This window comes from Neofelis nebulosa, chromosome 17 (genome assembly GCF_028018385.1).
Source record: "Neofelis nebulosa isolate mNeoNeb1 chromosome 17, mNeoNeb1.pri, whole genome shotgun sequence".
Classification (NCBI taxonomy): domain Eukaryota; kingdom Metazoa; phylum Chordata; class Mammalia; order Carnivora; family Felidae; genus Neofelis; species Neofelis nebulosa.
This window is the reverse complement of record NC_080798.1, coordinates 28775885-28784808: the sequence shown is the minus strand read 5'-3', so window position 1 is coordinate 28784808 and position 8924 is coordinate 28775885. Positions and strand designations below refer to the sequence as shown.

The following is an 8924-nucleotide window of genomic DNA, read 5'->3' as shown; positions in this document are numbered from 1 at the left end:
CTCCGCTTGCTTTATCTTGCCGTGGGGGACGCAAGCCTTAGAGGAAGCACTACAGCGTGGAGCCACCCCTTTCTTTGGGCCTCGGTCCTCCCATTTGTCTAGCATTCTTTCTGCGTAAAGTTTCTGAGTCCCTTCACCCCGCTATGATTTTTCTCTCGTCTTTTTTTTCTCTTTTCGGTGACAAACTGTGTTGTCCCAGCGATCACCTTCCAACATACTGTACCTAGCAGGTTGTTTGAAAGTGCCAGCACCTGGACAGACCAATAGAGTGACAACCAGGCAGGAGCAAACGGTGACACGTTCACGCACAGGAGGGGGCAGAGAGCTGGAAGGGAGGGAGAGGGAAGGTGATAGGTTGAGGGAAAGGCAGAACCCACTGGGGGTGACAGCCTCTGTGATGCTCTAGAAAGAGGTGTAAGGTGTAGAAGAGGCCGTGAGAACATTCCCAGAGGTAGAGTCATTTTCTAGATGGTCTTTCTGAGCATAGAAGCCAGATGATGTCTGCCAGCGAGGTTGGTTCACAGGAGGGGCCCCACTAGGAACCCCACATGGGGAATGGAAGGAGGGAGAAGATTCTCCAGCTTGCCTAAGTTACCTGGCACCGTTGTTCCCCCAGGAACTCCATGGGACACACTCTGAATGCCCCCAGCCGAAGCCTATCCTCCTGGGGCTGAGGTCTCATTAGGAACGCAGGACGGGAGCCAAGAAGCTTCCAGTCCCTACTTGTGCCTTCAGCACCCTCCTCTCCTTCAGCACCCATGCACGCTCTTCCCAGGGTCTCCCCATCCGAAAAATCTGGCCACCCAAATCAGGGGGAAGCACCGGGCGGTGGAAGTCAGGGCCAAAGGGGGTCTGGATCCTCTCATTCATCCCTCACAGGGGGAACTGAGGCCGGAGGAGTAAAGCCAACCCCATGCCAACAAGTTAGCGGCTGAACCAAAACAATAATATTTCTATCCCTAATAATAATGATGATGATACATGTGTGTTGAATCCCAGTCCCCCGTGTCTCACTCCAGGATGTAAGCTGCAGGAATGGCTATTGGAGCTGGTGGACTTTCAGATCCTGTGGCCTGAGGTGAGGAAGAACCTGGGAAGAGAGGAGCTTCGGGCGCCTCTCGGATCGTCCCACGTGGGCGCCCTCACCGACGGGCGAAGCTGAGTGCCTCCCGACGTGGACATTTCTAAGCGGTTAGATTTTCTCTTCTTCCCAACCCTCCGCCCCACCCCCACCCCTCCCCGCAAATGGATAACAGGAAACAGCCAAAGCTTCTTAACTTTTCTTTAATCTTCCCCTCTCTGGCAAACGGAAAAATCAAACGGTAATTGTCTGGGTGATCTCATTATTGTCAACAAAATCCCCGCCTTGAAGTCAGAATCCGCTGAAACGCTGACACATTAGACACAAAAGGAAACCGTGCTTGCATCTTGTTCAATAAATAAATAAGGCTGGCGGGAGCTCGGCGCGGGCCTGGCACGCGGAGGGGCCGGGCTGTCGGAAATGCCGGGACGCCAGGCAGAGCGGTAGGACCTGGGAACCGCGGCCTCCGGGAAAGACGGGGGCCGCGGGGGTGGACGTCCTACCCCTTCTGCCTGTGTCAGTCCAGGCCCCGGCGGCAAACAGATGGCATCTTCCAGAGGGACGGCGAGGGGACTTTGTGACGGGGCCATGCACGCGGGAAGGGGAACGGACGTGGGCCGCGAGGCACCCTGAGAGGACCGAGCACCAGTGGTGAGCGGTTACCCCAGGGAGGCCCGAAAGGACTAGGATTCGGAGCAGGTACCAGAACCCAGAAGGGGTGAGCTCTGGAGAGGCCGCCAGGTAGGAGCTGAGGCCTGGCAGAGAGAGAAGCAGGGAATGAACGGCTTGACTGATCCCTGGGTGCCACGTCCCGTTAGCCAAACATAAGCCAAAGCGAGGGGGGGGGGGGAGAGACATCCCATCCCCCATGGGACACCCCCCGTGGCATGCCACACCCGGGCCAACCTCAGCCCCTGCGCCCCAGAGATGGGAAGCCCACCCTGGCCTCCCCCTGCAGGCAGCCCATCCACGTTTGAAACATTCCACACTCCAGTTCCCGGCAAAACCAAGTTCAGGGAGTGGGGAGCAAGGCACACACATACTAGGGGGTGAGCTGTAGTTTAAGGTCAGGAGGGGGAGTCTGGGAAGGCCGGGGCACAGCTGGCTAGGAGGCCTGCTTCCCTGGTCAAGGCAGAAAAAAATAAGGGTATCTCCCGTTTGATCCCCTTTTGATGCCTCCTGGTCTTGATTTTTCTGCCCTCGTATCAGAATCCTAAAAAAAAAAAAAAAAAAATGTCACGGCAACAGATTGCTGATCACCCTTATGGAAAACGAGATACTTTAGGGGACTGAGGCATGATGAGGGTGTCACCTCCCTGCTCCCTTCCTCTCTGGGACGTTGCAAGCTTGCGGGGATAGGCCAGGCCCGAGGAGAGGTCCCACGTCCTGCTTGCACACAGGGCTCGGTGTTGACTTTGTGCCCTCTGACCTCCATTTCGCTCTGCCCCGCGAGGCAGCCGTGGAGGGGGTGGTGGGAGGGACAGGCATCCGGAGACCCGAGTTCCCACCTGCCTCTGCCACTTCCTGGTTGTGTGACCCTGAACAAACCTTTCCCCGCTCTCAGCCTCAGTGTCCCCATCTTACAAGGGAAGGACACTTTGATTTGGATCTCCACCAGCTTAAGGCCCCAACGTGGAGAAGAGTGCCCTCCCTCACTCTGCAGAATCCCCCTCCCTCCCCCAACTCCCTTCTATCCAAAAAGGAGCCGCTGGCTGCTTCTATACTGAAAAGTCTCATCTTATTTTTTGTGAAAAAATTCCCGCGAGCGCTTTGGATTTTTGCAAAGAGCCTCTTGCGTGTTTCACATTTGGCAATTTGCAGACAGCGCCCCCTGTCTTACCTGCTCAGCCGGAGCCCGTGCAGAAGGAGTGAGGGAGGACCCAGGCATCCCTGACCCACTCCTCAGCCCAGAGACTTTCCGGATCCCCCCCCCCATCCCTCCTCCCTTGTGCCATCGCTGCATGTCTTTGGCAAGATGGTTCACCTCTCTGAGCCTCAGTTTCCTCATCTGTAAAATTGGGGTACTCATAGTAACTACATGACTGACAGTACGTATAGCACTGGCTTGATGCCTGGCTCACGGTCTGTCCTTCTGTCTGTCCACAGACAGCTACTGGGTTACCAGCCTCAAGTTCTGCCCTCCTGGGAGGCTTGGTGCACTTGGATTTCCTCTGCAAAACCAGATGGTTCTGACGCTTGCCCGTCCAGTCCCTACCTGGGCCTCCCACACGCCATTCCCCGTCTTCCTTCTCATACACCAGCAGGAAAAATCCTCCCCGGGAGACTATGGAAATGAGGCTGAAAAGCCTTCTACAAAATGCAAAGGACCTCATGCTTCTAAGGAACTAAGAAAATATGTTTATCTTTTCATCTATCTATGCCTTGTCACCTTGAACAGGTTCTAAACTCTTTGAGGGTAGAAAATAAAGGCAGGAAACTAATGTTTATTGAACACTGTGGGAGACACTGAGTTCTCCCCGGTACCTGGTTCACTTTTCCTCCCCAAACATACAGAAAACTGTATATCCCAATGTCCTTGTTGTTAGATGAAGCCATGTAAGTAGTTCTGTGCAATTAATTGAGGGCAAAAGGGCTCTTCCCAATTCCTTAGCTAAACTCTTCCCCTGCCACAGTGAACATGGGGGCTTCTTGCTGAAATGGGGGAACCAGAATTTGATCTTCTGGATCACGTATCACACGCATGGGGGAAAGCTGCCCTGGGGAGTGGCCTAGGTCTACAGCAAACCTTTAAGAGTGAAAAATAAACTCAGTCTGTTGAGCATCCAACTTTGGCTCAGGTCATGATCTCACAGTTTGTGAGTTTGAGCCCCGAATTGGGCTGTTGTCAGTGCAGAGCCGACTTCAGATCATCTGTCCCCCCCGGCTCTGTCCCTCCCCCGCTCATGTTCTCTCTTTCAAAAATAAATAAGCATTAAAAAGAAAAAAAAAACAACTTCTGTTGTGTTAAGCTACTGAGCTTTGGGGGATGTTTGTTACTGCAGCATAATTACACCTGGACTGACTGATACAAACACTATTCGGTGCAAGTATGTTCATATACATTATTACCTCACTTAATTCTCACCACTCTTAGAGTAGGTATCTTATCATCATCATCATCATCATCATCATCATCACCTCTGTTTTCCAGATGAGGAAACAGACTCAGACATATTAGGTCACTGGCCCAAAGTCAATAAGAGGTAGGTAGACCCAGGGGTAGAACCAGGTTTGTTTGCCTCCTGAGCTCTGGGTCTTAACAAGTAGGCTCCACCACCCAGAATGGGGAAACTGGGGAGGCAGGCATGTAAATGGCTAACTTGATATAGAAATGCGCCTGGTCAGTTTGGGGTCTTTGGTGAGTAAATCATCATCCTTCAAGTGTGGCCTTCAAGAGTCTGGGAAAAAATGTTCCCAGCTAAAAGTAGCTACAGCAGAGGGTCCCAGCCAAAGTCCAGCCAGAGGCTGGCAGACTTCTCCGATGGCTTGAAATTCCTGCTGGCCGGGGTTCCACTGGCATGGAAGTGTTTATGCTTGCCTCAAATTAGTTCTCCCACGCCTTCCAGCGCCCTAGACCGTATTTGGGATGGAAAAGGGAAAATGAATCCCGGTGGGGATTCAAAGGCATCAGAAAAATTCCACAGGGGCCGCAGCATCTCCACACGGGGACCAGGGCTCCAAGCAGCAGCATCTCTGGGGCTTCATACCTGGACTCTTTGCGCAGCAGGGCGGCTGGCCCGCAGGACAGGAATGCCCTCACACACTAGTTCAGAAGAAAGGCACTTTTGGAAGGACCCTTATGAGGGCGAGCACACTTCCACGGCCAATTAAGTGCAGGAATCGAGAAAGAAGAGAAGAAGATCTAACTGTTGTTTCTTGTCCGTTGAAAGTGGGCCTTTCTTTCTCCCTTCGAGAAGGTGCTATGGGATTGGATTCCTTTGGCTGTGAGAAGCAGACACCCCAAATAAAAGCATCTTCGTGGAAAGAAAAATTCCCAGAAGATCATGCCGCATGTACCCTTTTATGATGCCTAAAAGCAGGCAAAACAAAGTAACGTACTGTTTGGCCGTACATTTATATCGGACAAAACCACACACACACACACACACACACACACACAGGAATAATAAATATAAAATTCAGGGCACTACTCAACAGGGGGGCTCCGGGGTGGGGTGATCAGGGGGCTAGTTCGAGAGAGAAACACGTACCAGGGGGTAACTGCAATGGGCAATATTCGAGTTCTTGAGTTTTGAGTTGAGCGACGGGTTCCTGGATGTTCGTTATATTAATAAATATACCAGTGGCATGTCATAAACCAAGGCTTGTGATTAATCCAATTCTGTCTACCTGTTAACTTAGGTCTGTCCTTAAAGGGGGCCTAAATAACAATCAACACTAATATACCATTTCCTGGGTGCTAGATGCTATAATAATCGCTTCACACATGCAAACCCATTTACACCTCCCAGCAGCCTTACAAGGTGGATCTTATTTTACACTCATTTTACAGATGAGGAGACTGAGGCAAGAGAGGTTAAGCGTCTCGCCCAGGGTCACACACCTAATGAGTGGTAGGTAGCTAGGCTTCAGAGGCGTCACTCTTGGTCGCTACACCGATAAGGATACTGACACCTCGTATAACCACAAGCCCAGAGTGGAGCCATTTGCAGGGCGGGTCAGTTCCGTGGCTCAGCGACATCGTCAAAGATGCCACCGTCACCGCATCCCGCACGGCCACGATGTACTTGCGTTTTCAGGCAGTCACGTGCAGTTCGGTAAAAAGAGTAATTTCCTCTGGTGTGCGGCATTTCATTGGTGAGGAAATCCTTTTCCAGATCTAACTTTTGAGACTGAGCTGAGTCCCATGCCCAGACTCAAACCAATCATGGGCCACACTAATGGGGTTAGAACATTCACAGTTCACCCCCTGAGACCGCGAGGGTAGGAGGGAACGGCTGATGGGGGAGGGCAGTCAAGAGTGTTGGCCTCCGCCTCTGCTTGGGGTCGTCCCCAAGGGCTCTGAGAGGAAAAGCTGGGTGACCCCACTTGGGCTGTGAGCTCCCTGGACAGAATCCTTGTCTGTTGCCCTGCACTGCCTGTCTCCTGCCCAGTCAAGGCCCATTAAATAGCAGACACGCAGGTGTAGTGGATGCGTCAGTCCTGGAGACCATCCCCCTCACGGTCCCCTGCTGAGGGAAGAGGGGACACACCGTCCCTGGAGCACAGGTAGCTGACGTCTGTCTCACCCTGCCTCTGACCAGAGACGATTGGTCGAGGGTCGATCACCTGACCTAAGGAAAGCTATCCCACAGACTAGCAAATAGCCTGTGGTACATCGCAACACAAAGATTTCCCAAAAAGGTGAACTAGTGGGTGTCCGAACCCAGATTCCCCAGAAAGCTGAGCCTGCGTCAAAGCTTACCTGCTAACGTGTGACTGACAGACACAATCCCGGGAAGCAAGAATGACGGGCAAGGGTAAGTGAAGCCGGGAAGGGGGGTGAGTGGATCCCCCTTCAGAAGTGGAGAACTTACTCCCCAGCTCTGGGAGTGCTGGGGGCAGGTGGCCCCCAACTGCCTGCCCTCTTAGGAATTGCTCCCCTGAAGTCCCCTGTCCCCTGGTTACACGCCCTTCCGGGAGCAGCCCCATCGCTGGCCGATCAGCAGAGGGGCATAGAGGCCCTGTCCCTCACTCACCCCGACTCAGGACAACTCCGAAGGGTGCCTCCAGCCTCGGATCTCCCACTGAGACTGCATCACCCCCCACTTCTCCTTGAGTCCGACCTGCTGGTCCACAGGCCGGGACCCCGAGGGCACGCCCAGTAAACTTCCCGCAGAGGGAAGGGAACCCAGAGGGGCAGACGGAAAGCAAAATTCAAACGTGAGCGTGACCTAGCTGGTCCCGGCTTCCTGAAAAATCCAGTGGAGTGACATCTTCACAGAGGACCCGTGGAAGAAGACCCATCTCAGAAAAGTCTGTGGAAGCGAGAACAGTGGGAAACTTCTGCCTCCTGACTCTCACTCGTCCAGGTTTCCCTCTTCCGTGTGCCACTCGGCCCCTCCAGGCAGCTGCCAGCGCCTCCGTGGGCACCGTTGGATCCGCACGGGAGCTGCTCCCTTCCCCACCTGGGCAAGTACAGAGGAGGCCATGCCACAGCCTGAGCTTTGCCCCCAGGGTCGCCGAGACAGCTAGCGGTGCCAAGAGATGCGATGACAAGAGATGGTGGCCGGGGCTTCCCACGCGCCAGAGCGGCTGGGGCCACTCCGGCTGGGGACGGAGCAAGGGACCCAGGGCCAAGAGCAGACAGGGTCATATGGATCTGGTCGAGGCCTGGTACACAGAGCCAATCTGAGTCCCTGCTCTGGACTGGGGGTCATGAGGGGAAAGTCCGCGAAGAGCAGGAGAGTCGCCTTCAGGGTATTTCTTCTGGGCTGAGGAGCCTGGGCCCCATGCCGAGGGGACAGACAGACAGCCCTATGGGACAGCCACCTGGCACCCTGAATGCCCTTCCCGTCCCAAGGCACTCAGCGGACCAGCTACCGTTCCTATTCTTAGAGCGTCACGAGATTTTATTGAGGTCACTTGAGGGGCTCTATCTCTTGTGGCCACAGCAGCCTCGTGCAGAAAGCGGGGGGGCCTGAGTCTCCACCTCCCGCTTCTAGAGGAGTCCAGCGAGAGCCAGGCCCCGGATTTAAGTTGGACAGTTGGGGAAAGAGACTCACTCTGCAGAGTGTGCCGCGAAGTTTTTCCTTCGCCAAGTGCGGCTCCGTCTATCTTGGCGACCCCTGAGGCGGCCCTGAAGCAACTGGGGTTGGGTGGGAGAGGAGACCACTGGAAAGCCAGGGAGGAAGCCACCACCGCGGCAGCCACAGTGAAGAGAGCACTGGAGAAAGAACCCAGATGAAGAGGGAAACCAGACTCAGTACAAGAGTCGCCCCTTATCCACGGGGAAGATGTTCCAAGACCCCCCGTGGACGCCTGGAACCGTGGAGATACCGAACCCTTCGTATTCTGTTTTCTCCTACACGTACATACCTACGATAAAGTTTAATTTAGAAATTAGGCACAGTAAGGGGCACCGGGGTGGCTCGGTTGGGTGTCTGACTTCGGCTCAGGTCATGATCTCACAGCTTGTGAGTTCGAGCCCCATGTCGGGCTCTGTGCTGCCAGCTTGAAGCCTGGAGCCTGCTTCCGATTCTGTGTCTCCCTCTCTCTCTGCCCCTCATGCTCTCTGTCTCTCTCTCTATCTCTCTCTCTCTCTCTCCCTCAAAAATAAATAAACATTAAAAAAAATAGAAGTTAGGCACAGTAAGAGATTAGCAACCATAACTAATGATCAAATAGAACAATTATAACAGTTTACTGTAATAAAAGTTATGTGAAATTGCTCTCTCTCTCTCTCTGTCTCTCTCAAAATATCTATTGTGCTGGGTTCTCACCCTTCCTGTGATAATGTGAGATGATAAAATGCCTACTGATGAGGAGAAGTGAGGTGACTGATGTAGGCATTGTGAGCTAGTGTTAGGCTAACTATCGACCTTCCTGTGACATGTCAGGAGGAGGACCATTTGCTTGCAGAACGTGGTTGACCGCGAGTAACTGATACCGCAGAAAGCAAAACTGAGGATAAGGGGTGGGGGGTGGGGGGATGCGTTTCAGCCTTGAGCCTTTTTATCTACATTCCTTCTTCCGTCAAAGATTACCCTTCCGAAGCCTTGTGCACTGTGGGTGGGAATGTGAATGGCGCAGCCGCTATGGAAAACAGTACGGAGGTTCCTCAAGCAATGAAAAATAGAACTACCCTATAATCCAGCAATCCCACTTCTGTGTACCTACCCAA

At 53.4% G+C, this 8924-nt stretch overlaps 1 long non-coding RNA gene across 1 annotated transcript; it reads left to right on the top strand.

Moving 5' to 3' along the window:
* The first annotated feature begins 1426 nt into the window (after positions 1 to 1426).
* LOC131499184 (uncharacterized) lies at positions 1427 to 3868 on the top strand. Its single transcript, XR_009255760.1, has 2 exons — positions 1427 to 1822; positions 3188 to 3868. It is a non-coding gene; the product is annotated as an uncharacterized LOC131499184 (long non-coding RNA).
* The last annotated feature ends 5056 nt before the right edge of the window (positions 3869 to 8924 follow it).